The sequence below is a fragment of the Wolffia australiana genome, chromosome 16, assembly GCF_029677425.1.
Source record: "Wolffia australiana isolate 7733 chromosome 16, ASM2967742v1".
In the NCBI taxonomy this organism is placed as follows: Eukaryota; Viridiplantae; Streptophyta; class Magnoliopsida; order Alismatales; family Araceae; genus Wolffia; species Wolffia australiana.
In genome coordinates, this window is record NC_135850.1 from 3427831 (window position 1) to 3447432 (window position 19602).

The following is a 19602-nucleotide window of genomic DNA, read 5'->3' on the forward strand; positions in this document are numbered from 1 at the left end:
CCTACTTATTTTCACCGCTGATTTAGTTTTTCGGTTGAAAGTTACCTATATTAGTTGAACATCACTCGCTATCATGGAGGTTCGACGATTAGGCTAATTCTATTGATATGTGAATCCAAATTTCATCAAGTTCAAATTCCTCTGGTGGTCCGGATGGCAACTAATGTGTCAAATTAAGACAAATCCCAATGTTACTTCCGTTATTGACTCATGATATGTAGCTAGAAAATAATAATATTTATCTGAAGTACGAAATAAGTAGACTTTGATCTTTGACACTATTGCCTAAGCTGTGCTAAAGCTATCATTGTTAGTATATATGTCTGGATTTAAAGAGAAAGAAGGTGCCATCAAAAGAGAACATCAGGATTGGAATCAATCAAATCATATTAATGGATGAATGCAGTAAGCATTGGCTACACTCAGAGACCTGTGATGGACCCAAAAAGACATCTAATGGATATAATATTCAAAATGTATCAGGATTGTAAAGAAAAAGTCTTCTTCTTATGGATCAGGATGCGACGAACGATATATGTTTGAGATATATGTTATCCTAAACATCAGGAACACAGATGATATTGCATTCGGATATTAATATCATATAAACTTTTCGGATGCTCTACAGACTGCAAAAACGGATAACATTAGGTGGATAACGGTAACAGACACTAATATTAACTTCGTATAAATGTCAGATACATATTCAATGTCTTCTAAATTTGTTTTAGTAAAAGTTCCTGGGTTTTGAAGCACGATAATGGTGTTTGTTTTAATGAGTTCTATTTTTATATCATTAAAATTTATTTATATTAGTATTATGTATTATATATTATATTTATGATCCATAGTATTATTTTGTGGTATGTTAGATGGTGTGAAATACCTAATAAAAGTTGCATGTGCCTAAGTATAGATTGCTATTGGTTTTTAAGGGTGACTATTGTCAAGATAAGACATAATATATGTAGGATTTTTATGTACTAGGTTAAGCTATACGTTACATAATGGTTGCCATTAAAATAGAGCTTAAAAAAACATGAAAATCCCTCTGATATATTCAAAGTCATAGGGCATTCATTACAAACACAATGTGTGGTCCTCTATCATTCTTGGTTTAGGATGTAAATAACATTAAGTTAGGTTTGTTGCGCTAACCCAAGACCCACCTATTTGGGAGGAAAAACCAGTTAAAGGTTCATAATCATTCAAACTGAACCTTAAATACAAAAAGGACATGTGATGATTGAATCATCTTGTGTTGAACTGAATACGTTATCATAGAGGTCACTGAATAAGTCATCTAAAATGCACGAGTCCTACTTCAAGACATATACATGAAACTTCAGATCATTTTATCTCGTTCTTAATCACCATAGCCATATATCTAAGAAGATGTTCTTGCCATTCCAGTCGTACCATGAAAGGAGGGTCTTAATAACCAAGGGAGAAGAGGCATCCAATGATAGAACTGCATGGACATTTCTTTCTTTGGACAAAGGGGTCCTTTTATAATTAATGAAATTTTCACAAAAAATCTTTACACTTTAAGTATACCATCCAATATCTAATAAACCATACATGTGTCACCCTCTAGGCCGAAGTACTAGCCTATTTAATGAATAATTAAATAAGGCCGATAAATATTTATTAGGAAATCCAATTCATCAATTACATCAGTAGTTGGAGTAATGATACCATCAAATTAAGTTCATAAAAACGTGCATTTATACAAAACTTTTGCCACTATTTTAAGATTCTTCTCCACTTAAGATTAAAATGACACAATTCTAATTTGTTGCAAAATATTCTATTTTTATACATAAATTTGACGCTATTTAAATATTATTCTCACGTTAAGATTAAAATTACACGATTCTAATTTATTTTAAAATGGTCTATTTTTATGTATTTAATTGAATTTTGAGGCAAACTCCACTTGATTCCTTAAAGCAATCATTGTTATTTTTGAGTTTAATCAATCAAAATGTAAAGTGATGAGTATAGATCATCTCCACAGGCAACATTAGATAATGGTTAAATATTTTCTAAATTGTGATCAATAAAATGAGATAATATATATACACAGAGGGTTGAGAGACGAGGAAATGTTAGGCAAGAGGGTGATAATTATTTATAACGCTAAGATGATTATGAAAAGCCAAAAAAGTAGAATTTCAGAAAATTAAAATCAGTTTTTAATTTGCATTCAAACTTGAGATGGCAAAGGAGCGGGGTGACGGAGAGGCGGTGGTGTTCCAGTGGCACCGCCGGTATCTTGGGTCAATGTTGGGGAGTCTGACATTTTGGATGTGGTGAGAACGATGATGAGGGGTGGAGAGCAGATAGATGAGAGGAAATCCCTGAATACCAGCAGCATAATGACTTTTTTGGTAGATGAACCCTAGAACGATGGAGTACAGTTGCGGAACCCTAGAATGCTAGAGTTTGGTGGCAGAACCTTAGAATCAGCTGAGCTTGGCAGTGGAGAACAAAGACAGTGCTCAGGGACAATGCCCAAGGGTGATAGTGGTGATCCGCTTTGATGGTGTGGGGTCAACAACGACGGCAAACCACGATTGACATGATGATGGTTGATGGCAGGAGGTGGACGGGGCCTGGGAAGGACCATTGTCCAGGAAGTATGAGTGGGAACCTGATAAGCAAAAAATTAATTAATAAAATTCAGTTAATAATGAAGTTAGAAATGAGGCTTATGCAATAAATTTTTACTATTTACACTTAATCACAATTAGAAAGTATGGGATGAGAAAGGGGTCAAACCAAGGGAGGCACTACTCAAAAATTTTTCATTCTATTTTTTTTATGAATTAATTTTGATAATGAATTAATTAGGTACTTAGTGAGCTCTTGTTATGTTTGAATTTGTCTCGTGACTACTAAAAGGTATTTATACTCCTAATATTGGTATTTATATTTTCAGTCAGAGTACTGCAGAGATGATGATTTTTATACCTATGTCAAAAAAAAATTGAAACAATATAATGCCATGAAATGTGATTTATCAGGAAAAGGTTTTATGTATTTAAATTGGGAATTATTAAGAAAAGCAATTGATTTATAAATTGGGCTTCAAGATGGACAAATTTTTGGATGAAATTTTGGATTAAGGTATGATAGATATGGAGTTGAATTTATCAACAATCAATTTCCAAATATATAGAGAGAAAATTGGCGAGATAGCCTAGAGAGAGAAAGTGGAAAAAATTGGGGGAAAAGAAGTTGTAGATGAAATTCGACTTTGATCTATTGATCTAAGGTATCCCATTAGGTGAGAAATAGTTTAGAAATGGAAATTTGAACTCAGATATTGAATCAAAACCAAAATGCAATGCTAATCGCAAATCAATTCACCTCAAAGGACATATACATTTTGCCCATGTCTTGGTGTTTTGAAATCATTTAAGAAGGTGTTCAAATAGTGAAGAAGAAACTTAGAATTTTGATTCTTGAATCAAGAACTGTTGACTTCAGAAGCAGATTTGTGTCCTTCCTGGAAAAACTAGTTGAGGGAGAGCTTTGTCAGTGGTTTTCCCCTTTCTCCCGACCTCCATTTATAATCCAACTGTGTGGATTGTAGAGGGTGAACAGACAAACCTACCCTCAAAATTTGGGCACAGTCAGACTGTTAGATCTCAAGATATCGCCATTTTACTATTGATTAATCTCAGCCCTTGGATTATTTTTATCTCTCCTCCACACAGGGCCAGCCAGGTGAAAATTTCAATTTCTGATTTTCTAGGGCGGTTTCCTTCTTTTCTCCGCCATCAAATCATGTGCCGCTATGTAGCTGCGCACTGAAAACAACGAATGAATTCTCGTTAAAAGAGAAAGAGTGAAGATACCTTTAGCATGGCTTGGAGTGTGCCACGTCGCCCGATCCATGTCAGTGTGCCTCATTTTTAACAAAAAAATTACTTTGAATATAATAAATGCACACGCTTACAAGTTGCTGCGTGCATTTATTGCGCGAAAATGGCACAAATTAAGATCTCCTCGAGCCACCCGTGTAGCGCTATAACGAGAACAATTATTGGATAATTGGCAACGCGAATCGCGATGCCATATTTATCCTATGGCAAATAATTGGCACATGCATTCATTTGCCCCATTTTTTGGGTGTGGAATGCAATGGAAAAACCATTTATATTTACTAAAATACATTGTTAATGCCAAATAAATCGTGAAATATATTCTAGTAACTCTAAAAAAATATTTCTTGTCTAAATAATGGTCAGAAAGTTATAAAAAATATGGAAAAATTCCAAAAAATATTATTAAGTGCCTTAACAGCCTATAGCCAAGTGCTTTATGCCCTACAAAAAAAAAACATATTGAGCGCACTAAGGTCAAGATGTCATGTAAAAATACTAAGAAATTTAAAACAAATCATGAAACTATAGCGCAAGCTATTTATGTCCATTTAATTATGATAACATGAAAATATGGATAATATAACACATATATTTGTGTAATATTCATTAATTTTATATTATGACTTGCAAGTTATTACAACCCTAGAATAGTGAAGGAGCTTGCCCGAGGAGCAAGGAAACGGTTCATCTTCGGCCCTATAGTGGAGTGGGCAGCCTACAGACAATGCCCTAGTTTGCTGGAAAATCCCTAGGTGGAGTTTCGACGGCTGAGCTTGATAGTGGAGCTCAAGAGGTGCACTCATTGGCGGGGCTTGAGGGTAGAGCCATAGACTGACGGAGACAATCCCCAGGAAAAGGCACACTTTCTGCCTGGTCAGCATCGTAGAGAGAGGACTTTCAGGCTTGATGGTGGAAGGGCGGTAGATGACATGTCCTAGGTTGCTGAAAGATAGTGCTTGACAAGTGGAGTTGGAGAGCAGCGGTCAAGAAGGGCAACATACAACAACGAGGAAGGGTGGAGATCAATTAGAGAGGGGTATTGTAGGGTGAGTGTTCGTCAAGACTAGGTACACTTTTCTTAGTCCATTGTAATTGATACCATGGGGGAAGGGGGGAACGACGATGGCGAGCGAATCTAGTTGTCGGCGAAGGGCAAAAAACAAAGCCAATAATACTTGGCAGGTTTGGAGGAGTGGCTCGGGCTCCACAGTATAGACATACCAGGGGCGTTATCACAACGCATCCCTCAAGAAACAGGTAATGTAGAGAAGAAATCACACCAGCAATAAGTGGAGGGCACATGACAATCATTTAGGGTTCCTAATGGAGGCCCGAGTGGCTTTCAGCTTTAAAGTACCTTGCTGATATCGGGAGCTACAAGCCACGACACCCACTCGATAGGCACTAGGAGCTTTGGAGTGACATGTGGGCATTTGTTGTAGTCCTAAGGGAATACCAATATAGTATGGTAAAGATGTAGTGCACTTGCAATCCATTGTATCAAATGAGACACATGAGAGGTTCAAAGAAGGGGCAATGGAACACATCATCAGGAAATTGATGATGATGTGGGCAGTTGGGTAATTTTAGAAACTTGATGATCCAAGGTGGCACACTGCACTTTGAGAGACAAGATCAGACTATCCATCAATGGGGATCAAAGATGCTTAAGATGTCTTTGGGAGGGCACTATGCCTGGAATTGTAGAGAGCCACTAATTTGCTGAATATGTTTAGGAGTGGGGCATTGACCGTTTACTTGTCCCCAACGAGGAGGAAGAAGAAAAGGAAGTCAGAACATGCAAGTGGGAATGACAAGAGTAGGGATCGTTCACGGAATGAAGGGAAACCCTGATGTCGTAGGGGGAGAAGTTCCATGGAGTATACTCCTTGGGGCATGCCTAATAGAGGAAGTGGCCAAAGGTAGTCCTGGATTTGAGGAGGTCCAAGAAGATTTATGTAAGCATTTCCTAGAAACATGGAGGGTAGAAGTATAGAAGCTCGACACGAGAGCTTTGTTCATTCAAGCAGCCTCCATGGCTACATATATTGCAATGTGTGGCTGGATACAGAATGAATGGAGAAGTAGCGGTGTAGTGGCGACAACATTGCCTTGGCATTCAGTTGCTTTGACATTTTTTTGAACATGGCAAAAAATCTAAACCATTGTTCAGACATTTGGTTGGCTATGCGGTATCATTTTAATAGGGTTAGAATCTGATTATCCCAACGAGGTTCTAGTGGTGGTGGAGGCCACAAAGGAACATCAGATGCCAAGGTAGACTTTGTTCTAAGGCTTAACTCAATATTTTAAAATCAACTTGAAGGAGAGATTTCCCCCAACAGCGCCAAGGGCTGTGGGTAGATCAGATGCACAGTCTGGAGATCAAACAAAGTCTGGAAATGTGGTGAGGCAAAAAAAACAAGATACATGGATCAATTTATTGTCTTTAACAATGCTACGATCGAAGACTGTATTAAAATTTGAGGTTGACCAAGCCAAAGAGTCAGGGGGTCAAGGTTCCACCACTAGAAGAGAAAAAGAAAAAGTACATATCAGCTCAAAACAAGGAAACCTACCCATAGACATAGGCGAGGCAGAAACAGATGCCATTGATGGTGAGACTAGGAGTCAAAATACATGGAAAAATAGGGGGCAGACAACATTGGTATCATTCTCGCCACATAAAAATTTACATGACAAGCATGTCCAGCCATGGGTGACAGCAAATGGGACCAGACAAATGTTAAGGTCTTACGTAGAAAGGATACAAAGCACAAAGCGAGATCCATTAACCAAGAGTATTCTGACACAACCATATCCAAGAAGCAATAGAATCAATATGGGATAGTGACTAGGGGCACCACAAAGGATAATGAGGCTCACCCTATTAGATGTAAGATGCTACAAAGTCATGGTTTGTAAGATGTAAGATACCAAGAGGAAAAGACTTTTATCAAATGATGCAAGGGGAAGGGCATGGATCAAGGTGGGAAGGAATGGAAGCTTAGGCTTGTGGAAATAGAGACAACAAAGAGGGAAGACAAAAAAGTGCATATGGTAGTTGGAAATGGAGAAGTAGACTAGAGCCATAGGCCAATAACAAAAAGGACGGCAACCATGTATGCTGTAGACACGTTAACGGGAAAGGAGATAGAGCAGGAAAGAAACCACATGGAGTAGGTGGGGAAGCGTGTCTCGATATTGTCTCAAAAAGCTTGTGAGTTGGCTGTAAATGTAGAGCTACAAAATAAATTGAGACAGGCTGGGGGACAATAACACCAAGAATGAAATGCATCTCTTGGAATGTGCATGGACTTGGGGCGGTACTTGCGCCAATGGGGCACAGAGGTGGTACCCGAGAAAGAGACCATGATGGAAGGATGAGAGGCAAGGGAGTGGACCACGGAGGGGTGAGACTTTTTGGATGGAATTACGGCAAGGAATGTGGTTGGAAAATTTGAGGTCATTTAGTTGCATGGAACGAGATGGTTTTTTCTAAAAAGGGTGAGTGGAGGGGGATATTTGTGGCTGGGGTGATGCTACAACAGTGCAGTGATGGTTATGATTGGGTGGCTATGTACGGTCCCATCTCCAACAGTCTAAGAGCATCATTCTAGGATGAGCTATATGGATTCTCACGGCGTCCATTGCTGTTTGGAGTCAACTTCAACGTTACACTATGAACATGGGACTGACATAACGGATGTGGCGCCCAAGACCTTGGTTTGGAGAATTTTTGGGTATTTATCTCAAATGCTGGACTACAAGAAATGGGACCTTAAGATTGCATCTACACATGGTGGAGCACAATGCATTATGATGCATGCTCCCAATTGGATAGATTTTTATGCTCATTGGACTTGTTGGAGCGATTCCCCATTGCAGATGTATGCTCACTCCCATGCCCTTGTCCGACCACACCTCAATTAGACGGTCATGGATGATATATATGCTTCAAAATGGAGAGATCTTGATTGAGGGAGGAGGGTTTCAAGGACAAAATGAAATATTGGTGGGCATGTAACACTCTACAAGGTACATCTATGATATTGGTGTAAATATGTCATTGATTTGATGTTTAGACTTATACCATAAAATTTATAAATACCCTTAATCACTAAATATAGAATATAGAGCAAGCAAAGGGTCGAACCACAGGGAGGCAACAAGTAATATTTTTTATCCAATTTTAATTAATTAATTCAAAGATGAATTAATTTTGCAGTTAATAAACCTTAATTATACTTAATAATGTTTTTAATTAATCAAAATCAAGTAAGAAAAAACTTAATTTTGATTTTAAATATTTCGGTAAAAAATCAAAAGATAGAATTATTTAAATTATAAGATCAGATTAATTTGGATTATTAATTTCCCAATTATTATAAAATTTTAAGACAATTTTTTTGAATTAAAATTGGGAATTTAATAATCAAGAAAGGGATTTTTAAATTGGACTTCAAGATGAATGAATTTTCAAATCAAATTTTGTTTTTAGGTTTTTCTATATATTAAATTAAATTTACTAATTATAAAAATTGAAATCTAGAGAGAGAAACTAGACAAATTAACCTAGAGAGAGAAAGTGAGGAATTTGGGGAAAAGATGAAATCCGACCCTAAATTAAAAATCTAATGATGCAGAAATGTTCAAAATTGATGTAGAATTAAAAATCAAAACCAGCACTTGAATCAGAATCAAAATGCAGTGCTAGTTTCATTCAAAACCACTTCGAGGGCATGTACATTTCGCCCATGCCTTGGCATTTTAGAATTTTTCAAGAAGAAGATTGAAATAAAAATCAGAAACTTAGAGATTTGAGTGCAGAATCTAGAACTGTCGACTTCCAAAGCAACTCGTGTCCATCCTGGCCAAATCCTTGGAGAGAGCTTCAAAAAGTGATTTTCACCCATTTCCAGACCTCCATTTAAAGATCCAACTGTCTGGATTGTAGAGCGAGAAAAGACAAACATGCCCTCAAAATTTCAGCTCAATCGGACAGTTAGATCTCAAGATATCGTCATTTTACTGGCGCTTAATCTCCACCGTTGGATTAATTTATCTCTCCTCCAAGAAGCTTGGAAATGGCACTTTCTGATTGGTTCCGCATGATTTTTCTCGTTTTCCGCCTTCTCGGATCATGTTCTGACACGTGATTGTCCTCATCGTCGGCGCACAACCATTGGGCGTTTGAATCCCTTTTGAATGGACAGAAACAAGCCACGTTGTCCTTCTTATATTTAATTTTTCTAAAAAACAGAAAAGAACAAAGTTAGCCGCAGTTGTTGATTTTTTTTCTACCCACGTGTGTCGGTTGCCGTGTGCATTAAATGCACGCGGCTAACCCATTGCGGCTTGATGATTAAAATCATGGCGCAATGATTGACTTTTTTAGACTTATGTGCGTCGGTTATCGCATGCATTTAACGCACGCGTCAAATCGACGCCAAATGCACGCTGTTTCACGTGTCGGTTAGCGCGTACATTAAATGTACGCACTAACGACTAAGATAAAAATTTTTTTATCTTTCCTTTTGTCGCCTTGGGTGCCATATATGAGCTAATGATTGGCTCGTTATGGCATCGCGATTTGCAATGCCATAATGAGCCAATACTGCTCATTTTCTCTCTCTATTCTTGTTTAAATATAATACATCCATTTATTCGCCCAAAATTTGGGGGAATGACGTGGATGCCCCTTGATAAATATATAAATATATTATAAAATGCCAAATAAATTAAATATGTATTATTTAAATATATAAAAATCATTTCTTGGCTATATAATGGTCAAACAATTATATAAAAATATGGCAAAATTCCAGAACAATTAGGAAAGCCCTTACCAACCTTTAGCCAAGTATTTAAGGCCCTGTGAAAAATATTTCTTCACTGAAATGGGGTTAAATTCTATGTAAAAAATGATAAAAAATCAGAAATAATAGTAAAATCAAAGTTTAAGTGATTTATCTTCATTTTTTTATGATAACATGCAAATATAGTCATTAAATTACATAAATATAATGTAAAATTAATTAATTAATCATGTTAATTTTCAAGTTATCATACCCCCCCACTTAAATCATTGTTAGTACCTTAGCAATGTACCATTATTTCTTTAGATGACTTCTTCATCCATCAATCCTCATTCATCTGCATGAAGTGTTAGAATTATCAATAACATGCTCAAACGAAACTCTCCTCGACAATTTGGATTTCACCTTGTCAGGAATATGGGTGCCATCCCTTTTGGTTTTGGGTAGAGAGAATGAAATGAAATAGAAAGATGTACTTCTCTTACTGCATTCTTCAAGTGGTGGACCTCTTGCCTCTCATATCAAGATCACTCTCTTTCGGGGAGCGGCTAGTTTGTTTTAAAATTCTCCACTAAGTTTCCTCCAACTATAAGATAAAATCTTGACATTCTTCGCCTCCCAATTAGAATAGAATATCAAATAGTGTGATGGCATGGGTAAGAGAATAAGAATGAACGGACGATATAAATTAAAGAAATAAACGTCGTTATTTAGGGGTTTTTTTTGAGCTTAATGATTAAATTTATATATCCCTTAATGAATTGAGTAAGGGGTCGAACCCTAGGGAGGCGATAGGAAATATTCAGTTTTCTTTCTGATTAGGGTTTTCAATTTTAAACCTAAGTGAAATGATGTTTTGTTTTCTTATTTAAATGCTAATACTTGTTAAATTTTAACAAACATTTTATCCATTTGAACTTAAGTAATTTTAATGATTCTCTGTTATTAAATAACAAAGATATAAAATCACTTAAGTTTATCTTTATAGTTGATTTCAAATATTTATTGATTTTGAATTATATATATATTTTTGTTCTTTTTACTTTGAAATCGATTTCTAAATGGATGTAACTCTATGTTTTTTTTTCTTTATTTCTTTAATTTGTTTTATTTTTCAAAGGGCGTTTGACTATTTCTAAAGAATCAGTAAACCAAATCTTATGCTATTTTAAGAGCATTTTTATTATATTTTTATTTTATCTTTATTCATTTGAAATTGTGTATATATCCTCAAATAGCAAATCGTGAACACAAGTCACGATTTGCTTATTCAAGGAGAACGATGTCGTGAATTCTATTCACGACTTTTTTTTTCTTTTTTCGTTTGCGATTCAATGGACAGATAGGTTCGAGATCGGAATTTTATAATCAACTAAGGCAATGATTTAAAAAACGAACTCAAATCTATGAAATTAAACGACTAAAATCGGAAATAAAAAAAGAACGGCGAACGTGAAGGAAAATGCAAATTTCAGAAAACTAAGTATGAAGTAAGGTGCAAAAATCAAACACGGATAAACCTAGAGGTACCAGAAAGAGCAGAGAATCGATCCAGGCGAGCTTCGAGCAACGAACGCCGAATATTTTCCTCCGATTTTGGCTTGAAATTCCGGAAATTTGCGGCGACGGATCTGCGAATTTCGTCCACGAATCGAGCTTCAAACTCTTCTTGGGTGATCCTTGAGACTTCAAGGAGGCTAGGGGATCCTTCCTTGAGCTTTAAAAATCAAGAACGAGTCAGAAAATTCGTTTTCTGGCCTTTTATCGCCGCGGAATCGGAAGAACAGCTCTTCCGATTCCGTTGGCATTTTCATCATTTTTGCGTTGTACGCTGAGCGTAAAATGCGATGCGATTGGCTCTTAAAGCCTTCGCGTATCTTTCACTCGTGCGCGACACGCACAAAATCACGTGCGTGCGTATCGCGCACCAAAGGCGCTAATGGGCATTCTGATTCGCCAACGCCCCGCTGCGTGCGGTGCGTTATTCCGTGCGTTCTGCGGGTGTTAAAAGAAGAAATTAGTACTCAAACCGGCCCACTAAGGGCCGGTTTTAATAAAAAAAGATTTATTTATATTTTTTATTAAAAGAACACATGCAGTAAATTGTAAAAATCATTTCTAAATGCATGATAAAAACTAATTATTCATTTACAAAAAAAATTAATTTTTAGCTTCTTTTTATTTATAGAACTAGGTCAATTACAATCATTTAAATTGTTCCAATCATCATTTTAAATCATTTAAATGTGTAAATTGACCTAAATATTGATTAAAGTTATTATTTAACTTGAAATTCAAGAAGTTTATTATTTTAACCTAGAATCATGATAACATGCTTGAAAAACTAATGTTCTATGCATGAAAATCCCAAAAATATGATGAAATGTGCACTTATTTTAGCTTCTATTTGGATGTTATCAGAATGCTCAAAGGGGAAGAGATTGATTTCGAATGAAAGGTTTCATCAAGGATATCTTTTTTCAGGTTGCCTTCTCCCAAGACTTAGACGAATGAGAAAGAAATAGAAAGAAAGATATTATGTGTGATGCCCTAACTAGATTCAATAATTTGGAAAAAATTAATGTACTAACAATGCCTATCACAAAATCCCCTTTTTTAAATTTAATTTCTCAGATTCTGCTTGAACTTTTAGGACTTTCTCTCTTTTTTTTTTGGTAAGGGGTAAAGAGCATCTAAAACATTGTGAAAGATAAAAGAGAATAGAATTATGATTGACTCTAATGAGGGCATTATGTAAAATCATTGAAGAGAAGAATAGGTAATAAGAAATTGAAGAGCGATATTAGATAGAATTGGTGATAGAGATGGGATAAAGGTGATCCCATGGAAAGGGAGATAGAATGGCTTGGGAGATGGCTACCATCCATGAAAGGCTGTTTGGTTAGAGAAAAGTTCAAGAAAGTGGATAGGTATATGGCTCATGGTTGAACAAATGGAATGGCATATGGTATAACAAATGGAATGGCAAGTGGAATGGCAAGGTAGATGGAGAGTCAAGAAAATAAAATTCTGTGCTTAAAGCAGAGAAAGAGCTACAGAGTAGTTATCGCAGAGAAAGATATAAAAGTCGAGACGTACTGGAGGCAACGACCAAGACAACTTTGGCTAAAAGAGGGGGACGCCAACACTCATTTATTACAACTCATAGAAAATGGTAGGAGAAAATCAAATTTAACATTGAAGCTCCAAGTGGAAAACCAAGAAGTCATTGGATCAAAGGTAGTATGGGCCGTCCTAGCAGACCACCTTCGAGCTTTTTCAAAACAGGGCCTTCCTAGCCATTACAAATGCAGTGATCAAGGAGCCACGAAAGTGAAGCGGGGAAACAAGTTACGTTGAAGAGACCATTCATTGAGGATGAAGTGAAAGATGTAACCAAGGAGTTAAATGGAGAAGGAGCTCCAAGTCTCGACGGATTCCTGGTCTTGGGAGATGGTTGAACTGGAAGTTATGGGCACTCTAGCATAATTTTGCCAGGGAAATTATGTTTTAGAGTGATTAAACAGATCACACCTCTTTATCCTATAAAAATCCATGGATGCCAATAGGATTGGGGACTTTTGACCTATATTGTGGTTAAATTCCATCTAACTTAGATTGTTGAAAGTCTGGGTTATCTCTGGCAAGTGATTGGCAATCTAGACAGATCCTTAATATACTACAAACCAGAGTTCGGGTTGATCCAACCTAAAAGAGGTGTTAGGAAAGGATGCCCTATGGTGCCATTATTATTTCTCTTAGCAATGGATATCATAGCCACATCTATAGTCAAGGTATGCACACATGGAAAGCTAAAGGGCTTCTAGTCCATGAGTTTCTCAAGGGGTATCCCCCTACTTCAGTATGCCGTTTGTTAGGTTCTAGAGGCCTTAACATGGATGAACAAATCAAAATATTTTACAGCAGAAGACTTGAATGGAATCAAAATGACATCGTTAAAACCATAAAACGAAATACCTTTATGGATTGTATCCGTGATTTCTTCAATCTCGGAGCGAGACAAGTCAAGCAGCTCAAGTGTGCAGTCTCTAGACGCGATCCTCGACACATCAAATCTCCTCCTTCTTGTTGATGAGCTCCGTTCAATCTTTGTCGTCATCATCATTATGTCATCTCGATCTCATCGTGGATGGAGAGGGGTTGTGGGAAAAGTGAGATGAAGGGAAAGGCCCCTGAAAAATTCTGGCTTGGGTGAAGTTCGTTCAGGGCCTTCCCTTATTTATACTAAGTGGGTATATCATGAAACTCCAAAACTTAAGTATATCTTCCGACCTCTAGGCACATGTATCAGTCTAGTTAACGACTCCAACGACCCAATAATCTTTATTGGCATTCCATATTAATTAGCTATATCATCATATATATTAATTAATGTCAGATTGATTTAACCCAATCGATAGGTCGAGTCTCCAACACATGGGGTGCCAAGCTACATCTTGTGTTCTGAGTGTTATCTACTCACTTCATAGATCATGTTCGTCATCGATTACCGAGTCCCTCATCCACTTGACGCTCCTTGGACGACTTAGGGTATGGTCAAGTGTCAAACTCTCATCGGTCATGCGAGTTAGTATTGATGCATTCGGAAATCATCGTAGAACACTTGTCTGATATTTCACTACGTTGGTCAAGGACTTGATTGCATCGTCTTCCTTGAGCTGTCATCATAATTTACCAATTCTGATCACGTGTTTTTGGACTTCATTATAAGCATCACACACGCACTATAATGAATATGTTGTATTGATGAACATGGAATGAGATGTGGAATGTGTGATTGGCTTGCCGGCTACATATATTTCTATCAATCTCCCACTTGAACAAAAGCTAATCACTCTTAGTGAACAAACTCTTTGTATACTACTGATACTCAAAATACCTTGAGCTGATGGCTCCGTCTATGGATCAGTTGTAATGTCGGTCAGTGGAACACTTCCATTATGTAATCTCTTACTAAAGTTGATCTTTCTAATCAAGTGAAGTGTCTTAAGAAGTTCTCTAACTTCATATGAGACCTAGATTATTTCACTTGTGCAAAGCACCATTTTTGTCAAACAACCATGGAATAGGGAATATGATCAAATATAAATCCAAGGTTAGTGATGAACATTTGAATCACTCTTTCTTCTTTGGAGACTTCATCAATAGTCACGTACTCCTTTTCTTGTCGTCAAGTTTCAAGTTAATGTAGTTAGAATATTTCCAATCAGTCATACTTCCATGTTGTATTAGTAAACTTCAAATGTAGAATTTTTATCATTTGTTTTATTGGCAAAAACACGGTGCTGGGTACGTCCAACCCTGCCATTATGCTCGTAGACCGATCCAGCCGTGCCCTGGATGCCACCCAAGGGCGTTTTATATATAAAGTAGATTGTTTATGAGCGCTTTTAGGTGTGGAGCAAGCATAAATATCCCAATTGCACTCGGATCCCACTCGTCCATGCCCATGTGTAAGGAAGGAAAAAGATACATAAGTGATACATAGTGGGTGCTCTAAGAAGGTCACTCGTGCCGGCATGTCTCCGGATTCCCCCGCGGTGGTGATGATGCATGGAGTCTGTGGAACTCTCTCCGCCATCAAGTAGTGTCATCAATGAGTTGCGTGGCGGGCATCAATAAAGCGGGAGAGCGAGCACTCTGCCTCCCGCACATCATGCAAGATGCCAGTCGAGGACGAAAAAGCAAATATAATACTCCATGCATGGTCACGGAGGATAACGCCCCCTCTAGTTGGACCAGGATTCCCTTTGGCTGCACCATCCACATTCAGCTTGAGGGTATCGATTGGTAGTGGATGCCAACAGATAATCTATAGCCGAATGCGGGTAGGGGCGAGGGTCACTCAGATGACCTAAGAGCGAAGGAGGTCACATTCGAGGGCTGAGCTATGGGCGTGAGGAGGAATAAGATGGTGGATGCACTGTATTCATAACTTGACTCGTCGCATGATATCCAAGGCGTACATGGGAGTACCTACAAAATGAGAGGAATTTTGCCCTTTCCATATGTCCATTAGTAAGTAGGCTTTGGTGATGTGGAGGAAGGGGCTCCGTTTAGAGCGTGTTGGCGAGATATACATCTTGCCAAAACACTCTAACGGTGTGAGAATAGGGCAGGTACCGAGGAGCAGACGCCAATGATGTGTAATTTAGCACCAATAGTCTACGGCTGTCTCACTATGGAAGAAGAGGTGCTCCATAGTCTCAGTTTGCGGAGACGTGGGGCAATAGTGGCAATGCAAACTGAGGGAGTGACCGATACGGATCACTCGATCGTCAGTTGAGAGACCACGATGCATGAGTCTCCAGAGAAAGAAGGAGACCCGAGTAGTGATCGTTCAATGCCATATGCGATGACCCCAATGTTGGATGGGGGTTTTCTCATGAAAATGCTCCCAAGAAGATCTACATGAGTAGGATATGTCAAGGGTAAGCGTCCAAATAGCACTGTCATGAGTGGTGTCGATGGCAATACTCTTGACATGGGGTAAAGGCCTTGGGCGATCGTTCGTGTGAGCGATCGACTAAAGACCTTCTTCATCAATATGAAAAGGGTGGGTGAGATAGGATCACCTTGCGTAGACCTCTCGTGGCCGTGAAGAAGCCAGTGGAGTTTCTTTCCACCAGGAGAGAGAAGTGATTCTCTCTAATGTAGGCCTCGACGAGATCAATGAATGCATCGGTGAACCCAAAACAATGTAACACTTGGGTAAGGATATTCCACTAAACTCGATCAAAAGCCGTTTCCATATCCAATTTGATGATGACATTCAAACCTCGAATATGAGTGTTTAAGGATTGGGCTAACTCATGAACTAGCATGATACTGTCATGGATCTGTCGACCCTTGATAAAACCACACTGTTCAGGTGAGATAAGTCTATCAACGAAGGTCCCTAGTCGATTTGTAATGATCTTAGATGCAACTTTATAGCATACATTACAAAGACTGATAGGGTGAATGTCCCTAAATGAAATTGGAGTTCCACTTTTGGGATAAATGCCAAGAACGTGGATTTCCAATTTTGTGGTAGGACTTTGCGTGTAAATACCTCCTTGATAGCAAGCACCAAGTCTGTGCCTACGATATCGCAACATGCTATATAGAATTCCGTTGACAATCCATCTGGTCCTGGAGCCTTGTTCCTACCCAAGGAAAAGACTACCTCCTTGATCTCCGCTCACGTAGGAAGGGTTGTGAGTAGTGCGTTCTCTTGGTCAGTCACCAAATGGGGAATGGAGGCGAGTAGGTCCTCACTCACGACAGTCGGCTGCGAGCTATAGTATGCAACGCCTGTAGTCGCTAGTTGGAGGGGGTCCTGATTATACATTCCTAGTAGGGTTGTATAATTAGGACGGGCTCTATGATGAATCGAGGCGTGAAAGAAACGTGTGTTTCTTTCACCTTCTCACAGCCATTGGATACGTGATTTCTGTAGATACAAAATCTCCTATTGTTGCATAGCATCCTCAAGCTACTCGCTAAGCATAGTCTTGCGCTCTCTTGCGTCGTCCGTCCAACCATCGTATAGTTGTCGGTCAATAACAGCTAGCTCCCTCTTGAGTATTTCGACTGGTGCATGCACATCTCCAAATACATGTCGATTCCACCATTTGAGGTAGAACTTGAGGTTCCTTAGTCTATAATGAAGTTCTCGAGAGGGGAATCAGAGATCATTCCGTCGTTTGAACATTATTGAAAACTCAATGTTATGTGGCCCTTTAGTTTCAACCCGTCTTCTCCATGAACTAAAAAATTTCCTTTTTTTGTTCTCAAGACATCGAAAACAAATATCATATTGTTTTAGTGCTCACAACTATTAGAGATCAGGCCACTTTCAGCCTTGCACATAGAATGATGTGCATGGTTAATATTATTATCATGGCACAATGAACCTCTCTCAAAGTTTCCCATCCCAAAACTCCTTTGGTTATGATATGTATGTTTGTGGATTTGGAGAGTAGTGATAACCTTATTGACCTATCTCTATAGATCGGTATTCTTGATGCGTAGGTTACTTCTCCAAAATCCCTTCATGGAGAAGATATTTGAGAATCATTCTTATATCGAGTATAACATTCCTACATCATTCTCAATTAGTAGAAGGTACTCTACATAAACAGTATGATAATTATGATTGTATTTGCGCTCCCACTGATCGGCATGTATAGTCGCATGGCTCGTTCTTCATTCTTAATAAAAATATGAGATTTGATCAATCTATCAAACTCATATTCGAACTTCCGAATGCCTGCTTCAATCCATAATTGGATTCTGGAAGTTTGCACACTTGGATGTATAATTTTAGGCTGTATCAAATACACCTTCATCCATTTTTTCATTCCATAATGATAGTGTGCTTCTTGGCGAGATCGATTCTGGTGGACTGTATCATGGCAGCTAGTGAGAACCCTTACTCCATGAACTTTTCCTTTGAACAATTTCAATTTTTCCATCATCACCTAATCCTTATCAAAAGATTATTTACTCATAATGGGTACCATAACCCTCAAAGTTTTAGCCAAGTTCAAAAGTTGGTTGAGATGTGTGGACTGTATTCTAGAATCCATATGTTCTCACTCATTCCAAAAGTTAGAATAGCCTCTTCATATGTTAGAGATCAATGTCTCTTAGATAGAGTGTTGTGACATTAACTCAAACTCGTGATGTCCAATATTATGATCGAGTAACAAGTCCCTTCTACCAAACATATGAAGTTCATCGGTATGCTTCTAAACAAGTTTAGGACTAACTCCTCATCCAATGAGGTTATGATATTTATGGATCTTGAATTCCTTTCGAGAGTACTTTTTCACCCACTATCTTCTCATAGAAGATATGTGTCTTTCAATACGATAATCCTTAGCCAACAAAACACTTTTGCTCCTTAGGATGGTAAAATTAGTATCCAACATTTACGATTTGGATATCCATAACATCCATAACTCATAGTTCTCAACTCCATCTTATCTGAGTCATGCGTCATCTTCTGGGCTAGACTTCCAATTCACAAAGTTGGGTTTCATTATGTTTCCACAATTCTTATGGAATAGCATTCACAGATTAAAGGGTTAAAAAGTTGAGCATTCATGCAAATGCAATGAGTGCATGTACATATGGGTTCACTAGAAGTCTTAAGTTGCTCGTCATGGACTCCACTATGTTCAACATAGTGTGAATCTATCTATTTGATGAACCATCTATCTCATAAGTAAGTGGATGACTAAGATGTGATAGGTGTCTTAGGATGTTACCTTCTAAAAGTTTACCTTTGACATTCTTAAGCAAGTTAAGTTCGAGTCATGAAGGAATTGAATGACAAGATCAACAGTAAATTGAACGGAGAACCATTTGCCTAGAAGATATCACTCTCTTGTCATTTCAATCATCTTCACCAAATCCTCCTATGCAGAAGATCCCTCGACCATGTGAGCCTTGAATAAACTCTTGGATTGCATATCCAAATAACTATCATAGAATGTTACATGGTCTTAGATTCTTTGTCTTCATGCTAGCTCAATAGCTAACAGCTTATTGATGGTACGTTAACATCGAACCATGTCATAATGAACTTTTCACTTCTAACTTCTTACTTGTATCCCATTATTGACATTGACATCATTTGTAAGGACATTAACTAACCTTTTATACTTGAAAAATCTCATCAAGTTCATGAGCACATCATAAATTATCGACTTGTCAATGAGTTGCATCAAACATGCAATCTAATGGGCTACCTGCCAACGAGTGTTTATAGGAGATTAGGTCAATGAAAGACCTAGAAAGTTTAAGCAGATGTTCTATTCATTAATAAGGGATCCCAGTAAAATTTATCAATCCATACAAACCTCGTGTGTATGGAA

The 19602-nt window shown here is 37.9% G+C and overlaps 1 long non-coding RNA gene across 2 annotated transcripts; it reads right to left on the reverse strand.

The window, feature by feature from the left end:
* Window positions 1-8592: 8592 nt before the first annotated feature.
* On the reverse strand, window positions 8593-11538 carry LOC144713744 (uncharacterized). Of its 2 annotated transcripts, XR_013584138.1 has the most exons (3): window positions 11246-11538; window positions 9995-10052; window positions 8593-9148 (listed from the first exon to the last, which is right to left on the reverse strand). It is a non-coding gene; the product is annotated as an uncharacterized LOC144713744 (long non-coding RNA). The 2 variants fall into 2 exon arrangements; XR_013584137.1 differs by lacking the exon at window positions 8593-9148 and having other exon boundaries at window positions 9995-10330.
* Window positions 11539-19602: the final 8064 nt, after the last annotated feature.